The 24,702-nt window shown below is 47.8% G+C and overlaps 1 pseudogene; it reads left to right on the forward strand.

The window, feature by feature from the left end:
• Nucleotides 1-1,842: 1,842 nt before the first annotated feature.
• LOC120662560 lies at nucleotides 1,843-17,621 on the forward strand (annotated as a pseudogene).
• The last annotated feature ends 7,081 nt before the right edge of the window (nucleotides 17,622-24,702 follow it).

The raw sequence follows: 24,702 nt of genomic DNA on the forward strand, positions 1-24,702 counted from the left end.
ACAGTATGTGCTTTATTACATTCAAGATGGAAGGTAAGGGATGGGAGACCGGATGGGGGAAGGTATAGCCCCATCTGTGTTGATTAAGGACCGTTCCGTTGTCGGCTGTGCTGATCGGGGATTGAATTGTACTAACCGCATGCCGGGAGTAGGAGGTAGTCGAAACCGGCAAGCCGAGTACTGCCTTGCTTCGAAAGTACAGAACTTCATCACCACCCCTTAGGGCAAGTCGAGTAGTCGCGGAGAAATAGGATGCATATGTTTACTTTTGGTGGTCTCACGTTGAGCTTGACTGACTATATGTAGGTGGGGCGGTTCTGTAGTTCGAGGCGGGGAGGGGAAAGGTTGGTGCGTGGGGTCCTACGAGGCTTTTGCGTGCCGTGTTGGTTAGATTCACCTTGCAAGATTAAATCGGATCGATTCGCCGTGTCTCGCGGTCATGAGGGCCCTGATGTCTTGGTCACATCGTAATGAGGAATTGGAATAAATTGAGATGAGATGTGGATTGCTATTATCTAAACTAATGGTTTGCTCACCATGATTGTTGTAGATTTGCAAAACATTGGAGCTTAGTAAATTGATTACTTTATATTGAAACTAAAACATGGAAATAAGGACTCACTTGTAGTTGCATTTTTCCGCAAAACCAACCACCGGCCAAAAAGCTTTGCATGTCTAGTTATGTGGGCTAAGTATACCCAATGGTCGGGTAAGGCTTGCTGAGTATTAGTATACTCAGGGTTTGTTGCCACCATTATTTTCAGGACAGACAGAAGTTGACTTCTGCCCCTACTGTATCAAGTTCATCCGCCGGGATACAGAGGGGTGGGAGGTGGTGGAGCGAGACTGAGACCCCTAGGTTAGGGAGTGGTCGGTTGCACAATTTAGGACAAAGTGTGCAGCTCCTCAATTTTTGACCGGTCATGGTTAAACAGGGCTTATGCAGGCTAGTGTAGTTGTAGGATATAGTCTATTAAAACTTTCGGACATCGGCTGTAAAGTTTGTAAATTATGCAAAGTTGGTAGATTATTCGTATATTTGAACTCGGGTTGTAAAACCTAATGTTTGGTACTCATATGGTGTTTATATTTTGGTACTCATATGGTGTTTATATTTTTCAGTATTACGTTGTGCTTGTACCATCTGCGCCCTCCTTCGCGTGGGAATTCCGGTGTTGTTTCGATCGGGACATGGGTTGAGAAAGGATCGCCAAATTAAGCCATTAAGCTAATGCGCCCGATGTGTTCAAATGATGGCCATTATGCTTAATTAGAGTTTTAATTTGGCGGTTCCGTCACAGCTGGTATCAGAGCCGAAACGCACTACGGGTGGTACGAGCATGACTAATTTTGAGGTTTTTACGACTTAAAAATGAATTTCAACTTAAGACAAAGGTTATTTAGTAGCGTGGGCGGGGGGGGGGGGGGGTTAATTGTAATAGCCCTATATAGTTAATGCTAGAGTCGCAGCTAGATCATTGGGATGGAGATGGGAGGCCACCGTAGGACGGTCATGCATTGTGCATCATGTCATTCATTGATTTAAAAAGATTCTTGCATTTTGAGGGTGGGGACGAACTGAAACACCACTAGTGTATCCGGAGACTCCGGACATAGGTCCGAATAGTCCGGGTGGGGATATCCGGATATTCCGGGGGAGAATCCGGATAGTCCAGATTTAGTTGCAAAAAGAAATTTCAGCTTTTTGATTTAAATTGTGCTTTCTGCCTTCTTCCATGGTTGATTGTTTCTAATCAAAATTTTGGGACTAATTCAACCATGGTTGAATGCAGAATGGGAGAGCCACCGAACCCTCCTGATTTGGCCCAAGCCATTGCGGCCATGCTCACCGGACGCGATGAGCAGATGGCACTCCTCCGGGAGATTGTGGCGCAGGACAGGGCACAGCATCACGAACATCATCCCCAGCCCCCAGCTCCTGGATATCCGGAGTTTCTGGCTACTCAGCCGCCACTCTTCCATAAGGCGGATGAACCATTGGAGGCGGACAGCTGGCTTCGGACTATTGAGTCCAAGTTCTCCGTGCACCCCTACAATGACAACGACAAGGCAGGGTTTGCAGCTCAGCAGCTCCGGGGTCCCGCACGCATGTGGTGGGACAATCATGTGGCAATGTTCCCCGAGGACACCCGGTTCACTTGGGCACAGTTTAAGGAAGCCTTCAGGGCACATCACATTCCAGCAGTGGTGATTAGAAGGAAGCTCACAGTGTTCTTGGCCCTGAAGCAGGGCAATAACAGTGTACTATAGTATTCCCAGGCTTTCAACACTCTATCACAGTATGCCGGGTACCATGTAGACACTGATGAGAAGAAGCAGGCGTGTTTCCGGCAGGGGCTTAGCAGTAAGCTCCAGGATCGCCTGGCAATGATCAAGTTTGACACTTTCATTGGGCTAGTCAATGGGGCTATCATTCAGGAGGACGCTCACCTTGCTCACAAGGCAGAGAAGAAAAGAAAGGTGCCGACAGCGGGATCTTCAAGCAGCACTCCCCAAAGGTTTCGCTTGGTGCAGTTGGGCCCACAGAGAGCCCCTTTTCAGCACCAGCCACAGCAGCAGTGGGGGTACATGCCCCCTTAGTACACATCGTCACAGGGGACAGCCAGACCTCCTGTTCCTCAGCAGGGTGAGCAGAGAGTATGGGTGCAGCAGCCGGGGATGCGCCCCAATTTATTCCCGTGCTACAACTGTGGGCAGCCTGGACACTTTGCACGGAACTGCCCGATACCACCAAAGCAGGGCCAGCAGTCCGGTCAGCAGAGCAAGAAGCAGAACGTGGCTCATTTCAAGCCGGGGCAAGTGCACTACACCACCCTCGAGGGCATTCCAGAGGGAGCTCCAGTGATGGTGGGTACGTTTTCCATAAACGACCAACCCGTTATGGTATTATTTGATTCTGGGGCATCCCACACGTTCATTAGCAAGGATTGTGCTACTAGACTTGTATTGGAAATAGGAAATATGTCGATTCCGTACAATATCCATTCACCTAGAGGGCAATTAATAACTAATCAAACTGTTAAGCAAGTGCCTTTGAAGATCCAAGGAAAAATCATTGGCACTCATCTGATTGTGTTACCGACTCAGAAAGTGGACATTATCCTGGGGATGAATTGGATGAAATTTCATGGGATTCTCCTAGATACGACATCGTATGTGGTGCATGTAAACTCTCCTCTTCATAGTTCCATGGTGAGGGCAAAAGCCTAGCCGATATACTAGTGGTGTGTGAATATCCGGATGTTTTTCCGGATGATCTGCCAGGCATGCCACCTGACCGTGATGTGGAGTTTGCCATTGAGTTGCAAACGGGCACGGCACCCATCTCTAGAAGACCCTATCGGATGCCTCCCAATGAACTGGCGGAGTTAAAGAAGCAGTTGCAAGAGCTGCTCGACAAGGGCTATATCCGTCCTAGCACTTCGCCCTGGGGCTGTCCTGCACTCTTTGTGAAAAATAACGATGAAAGCCTCAGGTTGTGTGTGGATTATAGACTTTTGAATGCCGGCACGATCAAGAACAAGTATCCACTTCCCCGGATCGATATTCTATTCGATCAGTTATTCGGGGCCAAAGTATTTTCAAAAATTAATCTCCGCTCTGGCTATTATCAGATAAAGATTAGAGTTGCGAATATTCCCAAGACGGTTTTTTCCACCAGATACGGACTTTTTGAATATCTGGTCATGTCTTTCGGGCTAACGAATGCCCCTGCTCATTTCATGTATCTCATGAACTCGGTGTTCATGCCCGAACTAGATAAGTTCGTCGTGATTTTCATTGACGACATCCTGATATTTTCCAAGAATGAAGAAGAGCATGCAGAGCATCTCCGTATTGTGCTTCAGCGCCTGCAAGTACACAAGCTGTATGCCAAATTCAGTAAATGTGATTTCTGGCTCAAGGAGGTCCAGTTCTTGGGCCACATCATCTCAGACAAGGGGATTTCTGTTGATCCTAGAAAGATTCAAGATGTCCTAAATTGAAAAGCTCCCACCTCCGTTCCAGAGATCCGGAGTTTTCTTGGGCTAGCAGGTTATTATCGCCAGTTTGTACCGGACTTCTCTAAAATTGCTAGGCCCATGACGGAATTGCTTAAGAAAGGGGTGAAATTTGTTTGGGATGACAAATGTGAACAGGCTTTCCAGACTTTGAGAAAGATATTGATGTCGGCCCCTGCTTTGGCTCAGCCGAACGTTACTTGGCCTTTTGATGTGTATTGTGATGCATCAGGCACGGGGATCCACTGTGTTCTCATGCAAGATCAGTGGATGATTGCTTATGCCTCCAGAGCCCTTAGGCGACATGAAGAGAATTATGCCACCCATGATTTGGAGCTAGCCGCAGTGGTTCACGCTCTGAAGATCTGGCGTCACTATCTCTTAGGTAATCCAGTACATATCTACTCTGACCATAAAAGTCTCAAGTACATCTTTACCCAGAGTGAGCTAAATTTGCGCCAGAGGCGGTGGTTAGAGCTGATTAAATATTATGATCTGGAGATTCATTATCACCCGGGCAAAGCCAACGTTGTTGCAGACGCATTAAGTAGAAAAGTGAATTGCAACTGCACCTCAGCAATACCTGTGCATGCAATTCTATGCCAAGAAATGGAGAAGTTGAATCTAGTTATGGTAGCTGAGAATACACTTACCAACATTACCCTCACTCCAACCCTGCGGGATCAAATTATTGCTGCTCAGAGAAACGATGTGGGCATGGGCAAGATCAGACAGAGGCTTAGCGAAAATGATCCTCGGGTTCAATGTTTCCATTAGGATAGTGAGGGAGTTCTCTGATTTAAAATTCGATTGGTGGTACCTAAAGATTTAGAGCTTCGAAAGCAGATTCTTAATGAGGCTCACCTCTCTAGGTATTCTATCCACTCGGGCAGCAATAAAATGTACCAAGATATGAAACAGAGGTTTTGGTGGACGAGGATGAAGCGAGAAATTGCTAAGTATGTATCGGAATGTGACATTTTGCCGGAGGGTGAAAGCAAGCCATTTGAAACCTGCCGGAATGCTTCAACCTCTGAATATTCCTTCAGGAAAGTGGGAAGAAATCAGTATGGATTTTGTTGTCGGTCTACCCAACACCTCTAAAGGGTATGATTCCATTTGGGTAATAGTTGATTGACTCACAAAGGTAGCCCATTTTCTTCCGGTAAGGACTTCTTATACGGCGAGGCAATATGCTCAACTGTACCTGGACTGTATTGTGAGTCTCCATGGGATTCCTAAGACTATTATTTCAGATCATGGGGCACAATTCATTGCACGGTTCTGGGAACAGTTCCATGCCGCTTTAGGTACACAACTGATCTGCAGTTCGGCTTATCATTCTCAGACCGATGGCCAAACCGAGAGGATTAATCAAATTTTGGAAGATATGCTGCGGGCCTGTGTACTATCTTATAGTAAGAAATGGGATGAGTGCCTACCCCTCGCTGAATTCTCTTACAACAACAGCTATCAGGAAAGTATCAAAATGGCACCCTTTGAAGCCTTGTATGGACGGAGGTGTAGAACTCCATTGAACTGGTCGGAAGCCGGTGAACGGAACTTCTTTGGACCCGATATGGTTAGAGAAGCTGAGGACCAGGTTCGTCTTATACAGGCAAATTTGAAAGCCGCTCAATACCGCGAAAAGAGTTATGCAGATAAGAGACGTTGGCCTCTGATATTTGAAGATGGTGATCGTGTTTACCTCCGGGTCTCTCCAATGAAGGGTGTTCAACGATTCGGAGTACGGGGAAAGCTAGCACCCCGCTATGTTGGGCCGTTTCCTATCGTTGAGCGTTGTGGGCCGGTGGCATATCGATTGTAGCTTCCACCACATTTATCGGCGGTCCACAATATCTTCCATGTATCCCAGCTCAGGAAGTGCCTTCGTGTTCCAACTGAGGTCGTTGATACGGAAAATTTGCAGTTGGAGCCCGATCTTATTTATCCAGGGCATCTGGTAAGGATTGTTGATCACAAGACCCGGGTTACTCGGAATCAAACAAGCAATTTTTATAAGGTCCAGTGGAGTAATCACTCCGAGCGAGAGGCTACTTGGGAGACGGAGGACTTCATTCCATCTAAATATCCGGAATTGTTACAAATGTATCAAGGTACTCACCAAGTTCCATTTTCTCAATTTAGCACATCCATTAAATCTCGGGATGAGATTTCTTTTTGGGGGGAAGATTGTAACACCCGAGTGTTAAACTTGGGTTTAACTAGCTAACTAGTGACCCAATTTCTCTCGGTTACAAGTCGAGTCACAAATCGACTCAAAACTCGATTTCAAATCCTGGAGCCAGTGGAACCCGGATACTCCGGGTATGAATCCGGAAATTCCGGATTTACCCGGATACTCCGGATATTCTTCCGGATACTCCGGACCTGGAACTTTATATCTCATGTTTTGGTCCTTTTGCTGTTCCCCAAATGTTATAAAACATTATTCACTCTCTCTCGTGCTCCCTCTCACTCTCTCTCGTGCTCTCTCTCACCCCAAACCCTAGAGACCCAAAACCCTCCCTCTACCCTTGATCCAAGGCCAAGGGAGCTTCAATTGGGCGGTGGAAAATCTCTCCCGCGTGCTCCTTCCCTGGGCGACTTAGTTTAAGCTCTTGGTGGAAGGAAGAGCTCACCCCAAGGTAAATAAGCTAGGGTTTGGCAAGTCACTTGTTCTAGGGGGATTAAATCGATTTCCTGCGGTTAGTCATCTTCTTATGAATCACTCTATTAGGGTCTAGGAGGGTTTTGATTTTGGTGGGTTGGTTTTGCTAGAAATCACGATTTCAGTTTTTGGGGCGAAAAATGCTGTCGGGTCCGGAGACTCTTGGTATAAGCCCGAATACTCCGGGTTTTTGACACTCCGGGCGAAACTCCGGGTATAGCCCCGGAAACTCCGGATTTGGAAATCCGGATATTCCGGATTTAGATCTGGATATTCCGGTTTTGCAGAGTTATGAACATCGGGTTGTGTGGTTAGAAGTATTTGTAATCGGTTAAGGTTTATTTCAAAGTTTCAAAATATATTGCATACATTCTCATATCATATGCATACGTATAGACGCCGCCGCTGAAGGAGTCGTATACGAGGTGGTTCCGGAGCCACAGGAGCCGCAGGGGCAAGCCCCGCAGGAGGAAGTTCGCGGGGAGTCGGCCCAAGGCCCAACTCACCCCAGTGTTGAGCAGCAGACGCAAGGCAAGCCCCGGTGCACATCCTAATATTTTAAATTATGTCATCTATATATGTCTCTAATATTTGTGCATTAGGTTTAGGAATTGGTTGAAACCTTAGTTGCATGATTCCTAGTTTTTCCTGGGCCTCATACTAGTATGAATAGGTCGTTAGCACTGCTATGCTTAATAGGGCTCGATAGAAGTCGAGTAATAATTCTGTCACTCGCGAGATATAGGATGTCCTTATATTACAGTATGTGCTTTATTACATTCAAGATGGAAGGTAAGGGATGGGAGACTGGATGGGGGAAGGTATAGCCCCATCTGTGTTGATTAAGGACCGTTCCATTGTCAGCTGTGCTGATCGGGGATTGAATTGTACTAACCGCATGCCGGGAGTAGGAGGTAGTCGAAACCGGCAAGCTGAGTACTGCCTTATATCGAAAGTACAGAACTTCATCACCACCCCTTAGGGAAAGTCGAGTAGTCGTGGAGAAATGGGATGCATATGTTTACTTTTGGTGGTCTCACGTTGAGGGGGCAGTTTTGTAGTTCGAGGCGGGGAGGGAAAAGGTTGGTGTGTGGGGTTCGACGGGGCTTTTGCATGCCGTGTTGGTTAGGTTCACCTTGCAAGGTTAAATCGGATCAATTCGCCGTGTCTCGCGGTCATGAGGGCCCGATCTCTTGGTCACATCGTAGTGAGGAATTGAAATAAATTGAGATGAGATGTGGATTGCTATTATCTAAACTAATGGTTTGCTCACCATGATTGTTGTAGATTTGCAAAACATTGGAGCTTAGTAAATTGATTACTTTATATTGAAACTAAAACATGGAAATAAGGACTCACTTGTAGTTGCATTTTTCTGCAAAACCAACCACCGGCCAAAAAGCTTTGCATGTCTAGTTATGTGGGTTAAGTATACCCAATGGTCGGGTAAGACTTGCTGAGTATTAGTATACTCAGGGTTTGTTGCCACCATTATTTTCAGGACAGACAGAAGTTGACTTCTGCCCCTGCTGTATCAAGTTCATCCGCCGTGATGCAGAGGGGTGGGAGGTGGTGGAGCGAGACTGAGACCCCTAGGTTAGGGAGTGGTCGGTTGCACACTTTAGGGCAAAGTGTGCAGCTCCTCAATTTTTGACCGGTCTTGGTTAATCAGGGCTTATGCAGGCTAGTGTAGTTGTAGGATATAGTCTATTAAAACTTCCGGACATCGGCTGTAAAGTTTGTAAATTATGCAAAGTTTGTAGGTTATTCGTATATTTGAACTCGGGTTGTAAAACCTAATGTTTGGTACTCATATGGTGTTTATATTTTTAAGTATTACATTGTGCTTGTACCAGAAGAATGGAGGAGAAGTATATTAGTACCTACCTTCAAAAACAAGGGCGATGTTCAAAGTTGTACTAACTACCGTGGAATTAAGCTGATGAGCCATACGATGAAGCTTTGGGAGAGGGTTATCGAGCATCGCCTAAGAAGAGTGACAAGTGTGACCCAAAATCAATTTGGGTTCATGCCTGGAAGGTCAACCATGGAGGCGATTTTCTTAATACGACAATTGATGGAGAGATATAGGGAGCAGAAGAAGGACTTGCACATGGTCTTCATTGACCTTGAGAAGGCATATGACAAGGTACCGAGAAATGTCATGTGGTGGGCTTTGGAGAAGCACAAAGTCCCAACTAAGTACATTACCCTCATTAAGGATATGTACAAGGATGCGACGACGTTTGTCCGAACATGTGATGGCAACACCACTGACTTTCCTATTAACATAGGCCTACACCAGGGGTCAGCATTGAGTCCTTATTTATTTGCTTTAGTGATGGATGAGGTCACAAGGGATATACAAGGTGAGATCCCTTGGTGTATGCTCTTTGCTGATGATGTGGTGCTAGTTGACGAGAGTAGGGCAGGGGTTAATAGGAAGTTAGAGCTGTGGAGACGCACGTTAGAGTCGAAAGGATTCAGACTTAGTAGGACCAAGACCGAGTACATGATGTGCGATTTCAGCGCGACTAGGCATGAGGGGGGAGACGTTAGTCTAGATGGGCAAGTGGTGGTCCAGAAGGATACTTTTCGGTATTTAGGATCGGTGCTACAAAAGGATGGCGACATTGATGAAGATGTTAGGCATTGAATTTCAGCTGGCTGGTTGAAATGGCGGCAAGCTTCTGGCATCCTTTGTGACAAGAGGGTGCCACAAAAGCTAAAAGGCAAATTCTATAGGACAGCAATTCGTCCGGCGATGTTATACGGTGCTGAATGTTGGCCTACAAAAAGGCGACATGTGCAGCAACTGAGTGTAGCAGAGATGCGGATGTTGCGGTGGTTTTGCGGGCACACAAGGAGAGATAGAGTCCGGAACGAAATTATTCGGGATAGGGTCGGGGTGGCACCAATTGAGGAGAAACTTACTCAGCATCGGCTGAGATGGTTTGGACATGTCCAGCGAAGGCCTCCTGAGGCGCCGGTGCGTAATGGGGTTCTTGAGCGGGTCGATAATGTAAAGAGGGGTAGAGGTAGACCTAAACTGACGTGGGAGGAGTTGGTTAAAAGAGACCTTAAGAATTGGAATATCTCTAAAGAGATAGCTTTGGATAGGAGCGCTTGGAGACTAGCTATCAATGTGCCTGAACCTTGAACTTATTTCTTTCGGGTTTCATCTCTAGCCTACCCCAACTTGCTTGGGAAAAAAGGCTATGTTGTTGTTGTTGTTGTATTGTGCTTGTACCATCTGCGCCCTCCTTCGCGTGGGACTTCCGGTGTTGTTTCGATCGGGACGTGGGTTGAGAAAGAATCACCAAATTAAGCCGTTAAGCTAATGCGCCCGATGTGTTCAAATGACGGCCATTATGCTTAATTAGAGTTTTAATTTGGCGGTTCCGTCACAGTTGGTATCAGAGCCGAAACGCACTGGGGGTGGTACGAGCATGACTAATTTTGAGGTTTTTACGACTTAAAAATGAATTTCAACTTAAGACAAAGGTTATTTAGTAGCGTGGGCGGGGGGGGGTGGGGGGGGGGTTAATTGTAATAGCCCTATATAGTTAATGCTAGAGTCGCAACTAGATTATTGGGATGGAGATGGGAGGCCACCGTAGGACGGTCATGCATTGTGCATCATGTCATTCATTGATTTAAAAAGATTCTTGCATTTTGAGGGTGGGGACGAACTGAAACACCACTAGTGTATCCGGAGACTCCGGACATAGGTCCGGATAGTCCGGGTGGGGATATCCGGATATTCCGGGTGAGAATCCGGATAGTCTAGATTTAGTTGCAAAAAGAAATTCTGTCTTTTTGATTTAAATTGTGCTTTCTGCCTTCTTCCATGGTTGATTGTTTTGTAATCAAAATTTTGGGACTAATTCAACCATGGTTGAATGCAGAATGGGAGAGCCACCGAACCCTCCTGATTTGGCCCAAGCCATTGCGGCCATGCTCACCGGACGCGATGAGCAGACGGCACTCCTCCGGGAGATTTGGCGCAGGGCAGGGCACAGCGGCACGAACATCATCCCTAGCCCCCAGTTCCTGGATATCCGGAGTTTCTGGCTACTCAGCCGCCACTCTTCCATAAGGCGGATGAACCATTGGAGGCGGACAGCTGGCTTCGGACTATTGAGTCCAATTTCACCCTGCACCCCTACAATGACAACGACAAGGCAGGGTTTGCAGCTCAGCAGCTCCGGGGTCCCGCACGCACGTGGTGGGACAATCATGTGGCAATGTTCCCCGCGGACACCCGGTTCACTTGGGCACAGTTCAAGGAAGCCTTCAAGGCACATCACATTCCAGCGGGGGTGAATAGAAGGAAGCTCACAGAGTTCTTGGCCTTGAAGCAGGGCAATAACAGTGTGCTACAGTATTCCCAGGCTTTCAACACTCTATCACAGTATGCCGGGTACCATGTAGACACTGATGAGAAGAAGCAGGCGTGTTTCCGGCAGGGACTTAGCAGTAAGCTCCAGGATTGCCTGGCAATGATCAAGTTTGACACTTTCAGTGGGCTAGTCAATGGGGCTATCTTTCAGGAGGACGCCCACCTTGCTCACAAGGCAGAGAAGAAAAGAAAGGCGCCGGCAGCGGGATCTTCAAGCAGCACTCCCCAAAGGTTTCGCTTGGTGCAGTCGGGCCCACAGAGAGCCCCTTTTCAGCACCAGCCACAGCAGCAGTGGGGATACAGGCCCCCTCAGTACACATCGTCACAGGGGACAGCCAGACCTCCTATTCCTCAGCAGGGTGAGCAGAAAGTATGTGTGCAGCAGCCGGGGATGCGCCCCAATTTATTCCCGTGCTACAACTGTGGGCAGCCTGGACACTTTGCACGGAACTGCCCGATGCCACCAAAGCAGGGCTAGCAGTCCAATCAGCAGAGCCAGAAGCAGAACGTGGCTAATTTCAAGCCGGGGCAAGTGCACTACACCATCCTCGAGGGCATTCCAGAGGGAGCTCCAGTGATGGCGGGTACGTTTTCCATAAACGACCAACCCGTTATAGTATTATTTGATTCTGGAGCATCCCACACGTTCATTAGCAAGGATTGTGCTACTAGACTTGGATTGGAAATAGGAAATATGTCGATTCCGTACAATATCTATTCACCTGGAGGGCAATTAATAACTAATCAAACTGTTAAGCAAGTGCCTTTGAAGATCCAAGGAAAAATCATTGGCACTCATCTGATTGTGTTACCGACTCAGAAAGTGGACATTATCCTGGGGATGAATTGGATGAAATTTCATGGGATTCTCCTAGATACGACATCGTACATGGTGCATGTAAACTCTCCTCTTCATAGTTCCATGGCATTATCTTTGATGAACCATAAGCCAGTGACCCCTACTGTGCTCCACACTGAGGGCAAAAGCATAGCCGATATACCAGTGGTGTGTGAATATACGGATGTTTTTCCGGATGATCTGCCAGGCATGCCACCTGACCGTGATGTGGAGTTTGTAGGCAAGTGTAGTTGTAGGATATAGTCTATTAAAACTTCCGGACATCGGCTGTAAAGTTTGTAAATTATGCAAAGTTTGTAGATTATTCGTATATTTGAACTCGGGTTGTAAAACCTAATGTTTGGTACTCATATGGTGTTTATATTTTTAAGTATTACGTTGTGCTTGTACCATCTGCGCCCTCCTTCGCGTGGGACTTTCGGTGTTGTTTCGATCGGGCCGTGGGTTGAGAAAGGATCGCCAAATTAAGCCGTTAAACTAATGCGCCCGATGTGTTCAAATGGCGGCCATTATACATAATTAGAGTTTTAATTTGGCGGTTCCGTTACACTGCCCCACCCGCTCTCTCCCTCCCCGCCGTAGCCGCCACCTCCATCCTTGATCCTTGTCGGCCCCGGTCCCCCGGATCCAGCAACAGCAAGAGGGCGGCCAGGCACCGCGGCCAGGAGGGGCAGCGGACTGGCGCGGCGGTTCGCAGGGCGTCACGGCTAGGAGCGGCGCCGGCGCGCGGTGGGCCACACGATCGTTTTCATCTCTTGGTGGCTCCGGTTCCGACTGGCTGACATGAGAAACATCCACGGTGTCCGTCGATGCGTTGCTATCGATCTCCGGCATGGCGTCATGGTCATGGCTGGCGGAGTACTCGTGGTCGTGGCTTGGCTGGCGGGGCGCCCAGCTCAGTGGCTGCGCCCGTCTCACGTTGACGAGCATGGCGCGGGAGGGAGAAAAGCCCGCGGAAGAGACGAAAACTTTGGTCCAGACCTCAGTTTCCAATACTCCAAAAATATTGTGGTATTGCCAATACCATAGTTTTGGATACAATGTTTTGAGGGGAGTTACCAAACACCTTCTGGTAAAAAATACTACAGTATTCTCCAATATCATGGTTTTGCATAAAAACTGTAAAAATACTTGGCTTCCAAACAGGCCCTTAGCTTGTGCAATAAAAAAATGGATTTGTCCCAGACTGCATATTATTGGATTTGGAGTTGTGAATCTCTCCCTCTCCCTCCATTTTCTCTCTCTAATTATAGCACGTGTTGTTTTGCTTATTTGAAATCCAAAAAAACTTGATGATGCGTTGATATCTTTCCATTGCTTTTCTATAGGAATTTCTATTTGTCTATTGGTGTTGGATGACATAAATGTTCTCTTGGGTCCGATGAGCTAATTGGATGGACTCCAATAATGTGCCCTAATTCCAATATGTTACTGTAACCATCATCGCAGAATACCTCCAGGTTTGGCGGCGGCTCGAAGGCTTGCAGTTGCATGAAGGCGAGGAAGACCAGGTGATCTGGAAGTGGTCGGCTAGTGGCCGATACCGCACGCGTTCGGCGTATAGAGCGATGCACTTGGGGTCGATACACTTCCCCACCTACAGCTTATTGTGGAAGTCCTGGATGCCGCTTAGGGTCAAGATCTTCGTTTGGCTGGCGTTCCGTAGGAGGCACTGGACAGCAGACAGGCGACGCCGTCACGGGCTTGACGCTCGCGAGTACTGCTGGTTGTGTGACCGTGAGCCCGAGTCCTGCGACCACCTTCTCTTCCGTTGTCCCTTCGCTAGAGAAGTTTGGCAACAGGTGCTGGCAAAGGTTGGCCGGCAGATCCCCCCTGCCGATGACTGCCATGGTTTACCCGACTGGTGGCTTAGGTACAGGGCAGGTTGGCCGAGTGCGTTGCTGAGGGGGGCAGACACGTTGTTCGGCCTGGTTTGCTGGTCGATCTGTAAGCAGCGTAATGCTTGTTGTTTCAGGGGTGAACGGGCTAGTGTAGCCAGTGTGTTGTTGGCCATCCGGGATACCGCCGAATTGTGGATCCTAGGAGGGGCCACGGGGCTTGGTGCAGTTGGCCTGATCTAGGCAGGTCGTCGGGCAGTCTGATTGTTTAGTTGGGAGATATCGGCTTTGTACAACGATTTGCGGTGACCGTCTAACACCGCTTTATTTTCTCTTGCTTAATATAATGATACGCAGCTCTCCTGCGTATTCGTCAAAAAAAAAGTTTGACTAAGTTTATGTTCAAAATTATCAATATTTATGACACCAAATAAGTATAGCCAGACTCATCATAACATATATTTTCATACTAATGTACATGTTTGGTGTTATAAATGTTGACAATTTTCGCTAACATTTGTTCAAAAATTTAAAAGACTTAGAACAAAACTAGCTAGAACAACTTGCTTTTTTAGGACAGAGGAAGTATATGTTAACTTTTTTTCCTTAATGCTTAGTCAAAGCTAGAAAGCATAGTATCTATAGTCAAAGCTAGAAAGCTTAGTCAAGTTCTCTGAAATGGTAAAAGCTTCATAGGGTACCAGTCAAATGTTCAGCCACCAACATCAATAGATATGATTGCTATTGGTATTTGATCATAACATGGTTGTTCAGTGCCGCCAGCACACGTAATGCAAGGTAGCCCAGATCCAGCACATTTATTTTGTCTCCTTCAAGATGTTTTTGGGAAATTGCTCAAAAAAGATGTTTTTGGGAAATCAGCGCAAGAAAGTAACTTTCAAATGGCATACAAAATTTTGAAGAATCGCAGAAGGTTTTGAAATCAACAGAACCCGCGAAGGTAACCAAGCTTGGAAGCCTCAACTTGGATCGTCAGCTCAAGTTTCACCATGCATGAATTAATTGCCTAAACTTCCAGCGAGGTATCCGTGCCAAATTCGGCTATAGGAATCTCATTAAATTGGCAACGGTTTCACCTCATTCAGCAGCTCGCTTGGCCCCTTCCACGATCCATTTTTACACCAAGTCATGATCCTGAAGAGATTCTCTAACTATTCTGGAAGTGGTAGCAACATAATTCAGATACCCAACATGGTAAGAGATACAGCAAGTTGGCACTAACATTCATATACTTTATGTTTCTAGAGACCTTGAGTTAGCATTAATGGGTTCTCAGTGGGCGTTTTTTTTCCACTTTATAAGGCTAATCAAACTACACCTGGAGACATTACGCTCGTACATCTGTCGTCAGGGTTGAATTCTTCACGTAAGCTTAGTGGGTCTCTAGAGTGGAACACTGTCGAATTGTACAAGTGTCCATCTTTCCGATTGTCAAGAAGCTGTACCTTTTTGTTGATGCCAGTGCTTATTGCTAAACTACATGGAAACAATTAGTTGAGGCTAGTGTTGAGCACTGAGCAGAAAAGTCAGATTTCAGGAAGGCAAACATTTTTTTTTCCAAATATCTGTGCCAACCATGCATGCTACTCAACCACAAAAGCAATCTGAAATGCTGCAAAGATTTCCTACCAATCCCGGCAAATATAAATAGACCCTGTGATCCACTTAGTTGACATCCAAGAAGGCATCCTACAAAACAAGAAGGCTTTCTACTAGATAGCATTCTTCATTGTAGTACTTAGTCCGAACAGTGTGATATACAGATTGTGCTAAAAATGGCCTCCAATGTGTTTGTTTTCTGTGCAACTGTTCTCCTGTCGTTCTTCTTATGTGGCGTTGGAGCAGATGGAGACATCAATGGTACCACTCGTAGAGACAGGTCTCTTGAGTCAAAAGTGTTCGATGTGCGCAAATATGGAGCTCATGGAGATGGACACCATGATGACACAAAGGTGTTTTCCTCAGGCCATTTGCCAAGGCCTAAAATTACGACAATCTTTAGTTTTTCAGGCGCTAACCAAGGTCTGTTTCTTTCATTCCCAATTTATGTAGGCATTGGTAAAAGCTTGGGATATAGCATGCTCCTCTTCGCAATCTGCCATCGTGATAATTCCAAAGGCCAAGAGATACCTCACCAAGCATGTCACCTTCTCTGGCCCATGCAAGTCTAACATCATGTTAATGGTGACACAGTTGCACATATATTCAGATTTATGTCGTCCCCTCACAAGAAATCTTTTCCCAATCTTTTCTCGCACAAAAGTTCCATGCTCCTTTGCACGATGAACTATATTCAGATTGAAGGAACTTTGATGGCGCCTCCAAGGGGATCACTTTGGAGCAAGAAGACCAACAGGCACTGGATTCTGTTCAATGGTGTCAATGGACGAACCGTCACAAGCTGTGGGACCATCGACGGAAATGGCAAGCTTTGGTGGCAGAAGTCATGCAAATTTAGCTCAAGAGTAGTAAGTACTTTTTACTTACTATGATGAGGAAATATATATTCCATCCTTTCATTTTTATTTCTGAAAGCTTGCTGATGTGGATTCTTCTTGCATTTTCCTTTCTTCAGCCATGCAAACAAGCTCCAACGGCTTTGACATTCTCCTCCTGTAAAAATCTCAGATTGGAAAATCTGAAACTGAGGAACAGCTAGCAAATCCACATGTCAGTAGAGGATTGCAGCCACGCCAAATTAGCCCACCTATCAATCACAGCCCCAGGGACTAGCCCTAACACCGATGGCATCCACATCGCCCGCAGCAGACGTGTTCACATCACAGACTGCACAATCAAGACCGGAGATGACTGCATCTCCATTGAGGACGGAACTGAGAACCTCCATGTCAAGAACATCCTGTGTGGACCGGGGCATGGAATCAGCATTGGCAGCCTAGGCGACCATGGATCTGAAGCTTATGTTATCAAAGTCACAGTCGACAGCGTGACACTGCATGGGACTACAAACGGAGCTCGCATCAAGACATGGCAAGGGGGGAGGGGCTATGCAAAGAACATCATCTTCCGGAACATGATCATGGACAGCGTATGGAACCCAATCATCATCGACCAGAACTATTGTGACTCTGCCACACCCTGCAAGAAACATGCAAGATATATTTTTCTTAAATAAAAATGGTTGTATGAATTCAACCGTACAGAGCATGCTTGACCTGCTGATTTATTGTTCTTGCAGAAATCTACGGTAGAGGTGAGCAATGTGCTGTTCAAGAACATCAGGGGCACAAGTGCATCAAAAGAGGCTATCAAGCTGAGCTGCAGCTCAGGCGTGCCTTGCCATGGCATAGCCCTGGAGAACGTGAAGCTGACTCTCAAGGGCGGCAGTGGTGTTACCAAGAGCACTTGTGAGAATGCAAGATGGAGGAAATCAGGGACGGTAGCTCCACAGCCATTGTACCCCCATTTTAGAACTATTATGAGCATACTTGAATTTAGATTTTCATAATGAATTGGACCTTCCGGCGTGAATATGAGAATTTCGTTCAGAAGCCAGGAGAGCCCGTTGAGGAGATGTATGGCCGTTTCCAAGTGGTCATTAACAAGCTCCGTGCCAACAAGAGTGCTACCGACTACTTTCCCACAGATCATGAGCAGGCTCTCAAGCTTCTCCATACGCTTGATCCTAAGATATGGGAAGTGATAGCTACGGCCATAGTTGAGGGGTCTACTTATGAGACTCTAACCACTGCACAACTTTTCAGCAAGCTCAAAGCTTCTGAAGTTGATAGACAGCTATGGTCGTCTCCACAGGGAGGAGGCTCAAAGAGCTTAGCTCTAGCCTCAGCTGAGGGTGCTAAGTCTAACCCCAGTGACAGCTTTGCTTTGTCTTCTGTGTCTTTGTTGTCGATTTCAGAGGAGCAGCTGGACACGCTGGGAGATGAAGATTTGTCCCTGTTCAACAACCGCGTCCGACGCGTGTATGACAGGCGGATGGCCAAGAAGCACGGCTCCAAGCTAGGGTGCTTTGAGTGTGGCGACCCAGGCCATTTCGTCGCCGACTGCCCCAAGCGGAACGCCTACTACACGAAGGGCAACGGCAGCGGCACGTACGACTCCGGCGGTCCTCACAAGCCGAACGACTACAAGTACTGCTCAAGGAAGGGCTCCCGGGTCAAGAACTTTAAGAAGTTCGCCAAGAGCTTCCACAAGGAGACCAAGCATCGGGAGCGGCCCTTCATGGCAAAGGTCCAAGAACACCTCCTGGCGGATGACACGTCTTCTTCCTCTTCTTCGAGCTCAAGCGACGAGGAGGTTGTCTTCAAGAAAGGAGAGAAGAAGGACGCTGGAGGACCCGCCGGACTCTGCTTCATGGCTTCAAGCCCCGAGCGGAGGAGTCGGCACCGCACCAGTAGCACCAGTGGCTTTTGCACCATGGCCCTGGATGCTGTAGATGGAGGACACCCAGACTTCTGGTCCCACGACGACGACACTTCCTCTGAGGTAAGCATGACCGATGAGGAGATCTTAGAGATTTTAGAGGATAACCGTAAGGAGCTGAAGCACTATGCCAAGATTACCAGGAAGGCGGTAGAAGCCTATGAGCGAGTAAGTGCCGAGCTTGTCATTGCAAATGACAAGATCACAGCTTTGAGTGTGCCACCTCCTGAGTCTACCGAGTCTGAGTGTGAGAGCTGTTTGGCGGTGATGGCCGATTTGGCCGAGTTGAGGCATAAGTATGCCCAACGGGTGGATGAGAGAGATGATTTCTGTGCAAACCTAGAAGCCACCAAGAAAGAACTCCTAGCTGCCCAAGCACCCACAGTCACCGATGTTAAGCCCTGTGTCACCTGTCCTAGCCTTGAGAGTGAGCTTGAGCGAGTCAAGAACCAGTGTGAGGCACAGGTGAGGGACTTTGAGTTGCTTAGTGCAGAGTTGAAAGAGTTGCGTGCACGTCCCACTTTGCTTGGAGCGTGTAAGGTGTGTCCTACGCTCAGGGAAGAGCTTGAGTAGGTGTGGGGAGACCTTGAGAAGTGGAATGCCCCATCCCGCACTTGTGAGGGTTGCCTTTCCTATAGGATGGAGCTAGCAGCGTGTAAGCTGAGATTGTTCGCCTAGAGAAGAGACCTAGCCATCCTAGTGAGGAGTGCAACGTTTGTGCCGCTCAGGCGGTTTTGCTGTCTGACCTGAGAGAGGAGTAGGAGAACTCCGATTCAGAGAACTTTTACCTTAGGCAGATTTTGAGTTGGGTTTCAGCCAGGGAGCCCCAGCTGGGCATGATGATCCAGTAGTTCAAGAAGGATTAAGCTGTAGTTTCCCTGGACTTCAGCAACGAAGAAGGCAGTAGCTATAGTCTTGCTCCCAATAGTAAGCTCCATGGAAGCAATACCTTTGGCCTCAATGGGGTTCTCTCCCCCAACACCGGCCAAAGTCATGTTGGTCTTCACAAGCTCCTCGTCCACCTTACCCAACTTCCGGAAAAGCGAGTACGGCATGACGTTGACGACAGCTCCACCATCGACCAACATACGGGATATCGGTCTCCCATCAAGATGACCACGCACGTAGAGTGGCTTCACATGATTGACCGATTCATCAGGCTTAGTAAAAACAGCATCCTTTGGCCCAAAGTCAAACTGAGCCACTTTCTCATCATCAGACCGATTGATTTTGTAATTGGTAGAGAAAGTGATCATGCTGATATCCATGGCCGAACGATCAGGAGTATCACCATAGTCAGGCATCTCTTCATCAGAATCACTCTCACCTGGGGGCTTGGAGCTTCCTGTGTCGATGGGGCGCTCCTCAACGCCCTGGTGCAGTGCCGGGATGCTGCAGAAGGTGCACCGGACAGTCTGGTGGACTCCGCCGGACAGTCCGGCGCGTCGGATAGTCTGTCGCTGGCTGCCGGATAGTCCGGTGACGCCTCAGCCGCCACCTCGGCTGCTGTCTTCGCGTCCTGTGGTGGCTACCTCTTCTTCTGCGGGTACACGAGGTGCGTCTCGTTGAACACCCGCTCAGCCTCCTGCTCCCGCTTGTCCTTTGCCCTGAGCCGCTGCAACTTCCTCTTCTGCGAGTGAGTCAACCCGGCCGGGCACCACCGAGGCTGAGAGCACTTAGGATCATGAACCACCTTAACGCTGCTGGCCTTGGTGGAGCTGGCCGCAGCACTGGACTGAGTCACAACGTTGTTGCTGACCGATTTAAAAATCATCGGCCCTTGGGTCTCGTTGTTGTTGACCGTCACATCCGTTGTGCCGATCTTGATCACATCACCGACCGTAGTCCTGGCCGGTGGCTGCTGTACAATGAACTTGGGTGGAGGCCTTACTTGCCCCCCTGCCGGATTTGTCGGCCCCGAAGGCCGAGGAGTCCGGCACTGCTGCGGCTGCTGAGCCGAAGACGTAGACGGCGCCCACTGGTCAAACACAGACGGTGCTAGCGTGGGCGTCACTGGCGTAGGTGACGTAGGTGCCCCCCAAGTCGGGTAGCCATATGGTCCATACCAATATGGATACATCGGCATGCCACCCCACGCCTGGTACAGGTAAGCCATGGATGAAGAGGTCGACTCATCTCCCCATTGATTGGGTGCCGACTTCTCCAACGGCCTTAGCTGCACGACAGACTGGGACTGACCGATCTGCTGAGTATGTACGATCGGTGCTTTTCCCTTATCTTCTTGCCTTGGTTTCATAGGAGGTGAGGGTCGACGTGGTGACCGATCAGACTGAGCGGCCTTCTTGCTCGTGTACTTGGACAAGAGCTGCTGAAAAGTCGGCCCTGACTTCTCAACCTTCCCAGAAGCCTTGGAGATGTTCTGCTTCCAGGTCCCGATCTCCGGCCGCTTTGGCCTGAAGGTCTTCTCTGGTCTCTGAGTGCCACCGGACTGTCTAGTGCGCCTCACCGGACTGTCCGCTGGAGCACCGGACTGTCTGGCGGAGGTCACCGGACGGTCCGGTGTGTGCTGGGCAGGAGGGGCTCGGCGCTTCCTGCCCCCCGAGCGTCTCCCAGCACCTGGTATTTATGGTGATCTTCAGGGTCCCTCCACCGTCGAGAGCCTTCTGAGAGATCACCTGTCTCTGCGTGCATTGCTTTTTGTAACCACCAACGATTGGCCAGCACTAAGTAACCTCTCCGGACAATCCAATAAGGGTTATAGGGCATGCACCCATTGTTTAGAAGAAACCGATAGCATGTACCTCAAGCACTGTAGGAAGATCGTGTATATGGGTCATCGTCGATTTCTTCCGATCAAGCACCCATTAAGGAGGAGGCATGCTCACTACGATGGAAAGGCAGATCATCGTACCAAGCCTAGGTACCGTTGTGGGAAAATGGTGTTTGAAATGGTCAAAGATATAAAAGTAGTATTCGGAAAAGGACCCAACAGCAGATTAGTGCAGAGTGATGACGGACGTGCACCTATGTGGAAGAAGAAGAGTATATTTTGGGAGTTACCTTATTGGGAAGTCTTAGATGTCCGCCATGCAATTGATGTGATGCACCTAACAAAAAATCTTTGTGTGAACCTTCTAGGCTTCCTTGGTGTCTACGGTAAGCCAAAGGATACATTGGAAGCGCGGCAAGATCTTCAACATCTGAAACAACGGGCCTCCCTACATCCAGAAAAAAGGGATAAAGGATGTCATTATCTAGGTCCTGCGTGCTACACTCTTAGTAAGGAAGAGAAGCAAAGTATGTTCGACTGTTTGAACAGTATCAAGGTGCCATCAAGCTACTCTTCGAATATAAAGAGGCTACTGAACTTGAAAGAGAAGAAATTCGCACACGTAAAGTCCCATGACTGTCACGTGTTGATGACGCAATTGATTCCAATTGCACTTAGAGGTATTCTACCAGCTAATGTTCGAGCAACAACCATAAAGCTATGCGCATTTCTCAACACAATTTCTCAGAAGGCAATCGATCCATCGAGTTTAAGCAGGCTTCAAGAGGATGTTGTCCAAAGTTTAGTCAGTCTTGAAATGATATTTCCTCCATCATTCTTCAATATTATGACGCATCTTCTAGTTCACCTGGTCAAAGAGATTGGTATTCTCGGTCCTGTTTTCCTTCATAATATGTTCCCTTTTGAACGATACTTTGCAGTACTAAAGAAATACGTTCGTAATCGGGCTCGTCCAGAAGGAAGCATTGCGAAGGGTTACGTCACAGAGGAGGTCATTGAATTTTGTGTTGACTATGTGGAAGAACTCTGCCCAATTGGGATTCCAGTATCACGTTATGAGGGGCGGCTGATTGGAAAGGGCACACTTGGAAGAAAATCAGTAAATGCCACAGATCATACCACGTTGAGCAAAGCACATCTAACAGTTCTGCAACAATCAGCATTGGTGGCTCCATACATGGAGGAGCACATGCAAATTGTGCGAAGTATATACCCTTTGAAGTCTGAGACATGGATTACAAAACATCATAACGATACATTCGCCACCTGGTTGCAGAAGGAAGTCATGGCCAACGATCAAATTCATGAGCAGCTAGCTTGGCTGGCCAGGGGTCCGGCAAATTCAATCCTGATGTACCAAGGATATGAAATTAATGGTTACACATTTTATACAAGAGCCCAAGATATAAAGAGCACCAATCAAAATAGTGGTGTCCGTATAGATGCCACCGACTCTAGTGGCCAAACGAACTCATATTTTGGTTACATTGAAGAGATCTGGGAACTCGACTATGGGCCGTTGAAGATACCTCTATTTCGTTGTCAATGGGTTAAACTCACAGGAAAAGGTGTCGATATCGACGAGTACGGAATGACAACGGTAGACCTCAAAGAGCTTGGCTATCGAGACGAACCATTCGTCCTAGCTAAAGATGTCACTCAAGTTTTCTATGTGCAGGACATGTCTAGCAAAACGAGAAAGGACAAGTCTAGGAATAAATCAAGTTTTGTAGGTGCCGGAGATGAGGCAAAGCGCCATATTGTTCTGGCAGGAAAAAGAAAAATTGTGGGAGTCGACGATGTCACAGATGAAGAAGAATACAATAAGGTTGAAGATATGACTCCGTTCGCAGTGGAGGTTGACACAAGTATTCTTTTAGCCGAAGAGGAGGCTCCGTACGCACGTCATGATCATAATGAAGGGACGATTGTAAAGCGAACCGTCGTTAATATTCCCTTAGTTGAATGATTATGTCTTGTAATATTTTCTGTGAACATTATTAGATTTCTTATGCAATTATTTGATTTATTATGCAATTAAAATAATTAGTTATGCACCTAAATGATTTATTATGTAGTAATTAAAATTATTGTACATTTAAATGATTTATTATTGTGCAAATAATTAGTTTAATGATTTACTAGGCAGTTAATAAATTTATTGAGCAAATAACAAATTTATTAGACAATTATTTTAACTATTAGACAATTATTTAAATTATTAGATAATTATCTGATTTTCTAGGCAATTATCAGATTTATTATGCAAATATCAGATTTATTACGAATTATGAGGCAATTAATAGATTTACCATTGAGTTACCATTGAGATTTATTGGGTAAGTAATTGATTTACTAGGCAAATAAATAATTTACTAGACAATTATAATATTTATTGGGCAATTAATTGATTTACTAGGCAAATATGAATTCACAGAATATTAAAAGAATTAATAGAAAACTAAATGGGAAAAGAGAAAAAGAAAACTCCTTTGGTACCGGTTGGTAGTTTCAACCGGTACCAAAGGCTTTTTTCGTAAAAAAAAAAGTGGTCTGGGCGGGAGTCGAACCCCGGCTTCGGCGCCCAAAGACACTTTGAGAAACCATTGCGCCATTTAGAGATTTTAATTTTTAGCGTTCCATCAATCCAAATAAAGGGAAAGGAATCCTTAGGCACCGGTTTGTTGTCCTCACCCGGTGCCAAAGGGTATTTCAATTCCCGCCTGTTGGGGACCTAAGGCACCGGGTGAAACAGAAACCGGTGCCTAAAGCTTTATTAAGGCACCGGGTAATATTCCAACCGGTGCCTAAGGCTGCCATAGGTACTGGGTGATGTTTTCACCCGGTACCAAAGGCCCTCCCTATATATTCCATCCCCTTCTTCCTCGCCTAAGTCCTCATCTGAGAATTGCCTCCGCCGCCCTACTGCGTCGACGTCTACCTCCCCGCCGCATCGTCGTGCCGCCGTCCTTCGCCGCGCATCGTCGGGCCGTCCTCTCCGGTGGTCGGCCTCCCCGGCCCGCCTCTACGCCGCGCGCCGTCCTCGATCGCCCTCCCCAGCCCGCCTCGACGCCGACGTCGACGCCGCCCCCCTCCACCGCGCCGGCAAGCACCACGTCGCCGCCCCCCTCCACCGCGCCGACCACTCGCTCCCCAACACCGCGCCCGCCGACCAGTGCCCCCGCGCCCGCCGACCCTCGACCTGTGCCCCCGCGCCCGCCTCGATGCCGACGTCGACGCCGCCCCCCTCCACCACCACAACACCGCATTGACCCCATCACCCCCCTAGGAAATTCGTAAATTCCTCATTAAAGCTCATTGACCCTTCAATTGCGTCTTTTCTCCACCCGAACCCCATCCCCGACGAGCGCAGCTCACCGTCGGCTGCTGTCCGCCGTGGACCAGCCATTCCAAGCCGAGCCCGACCACTACAACCCCTCGGAGAGCTTCACCAAGTTCTAGTGAAGCTAATCCCCCTCCTCTCGTCGCCAATCCCCTACTGGAACCACCCCGTCGACGAGCACCCTCCGCCGCCGCGCCCTGCTCAACGTCGACGAGCACCATCCAACCCCCAATCTTTCACTTCGACCCCATCAGCAGGTTCGCCCTGGCCCACTTCACCTCCCTGGCCTCCTTCCCCTCGCCGCCGGCGACCCACGCCGCCGGGAATCGGCCGGCCTCCCTTTCCCCTGTTCTCCCCTGCGGCCAAGGACTTCGGGTTTGAAATTCCAGAAAC

The sequence above is a fragment of the Panicum virgatum genome, chromosome 2N (genome assembly GCF_016808335.1).
Source record: "Panicum virgatum strain AP13 chromosome 2N, P.virgatum_v5, whole genome shotgun sequence".
Classification (NCBI taxonomy): domain Eukaryota; kingdom Viridiplantae; phylum Streptophyta; class Magnoliopsida; order Poales; family Poaceae; genus Panicum; species Panicum virgatum.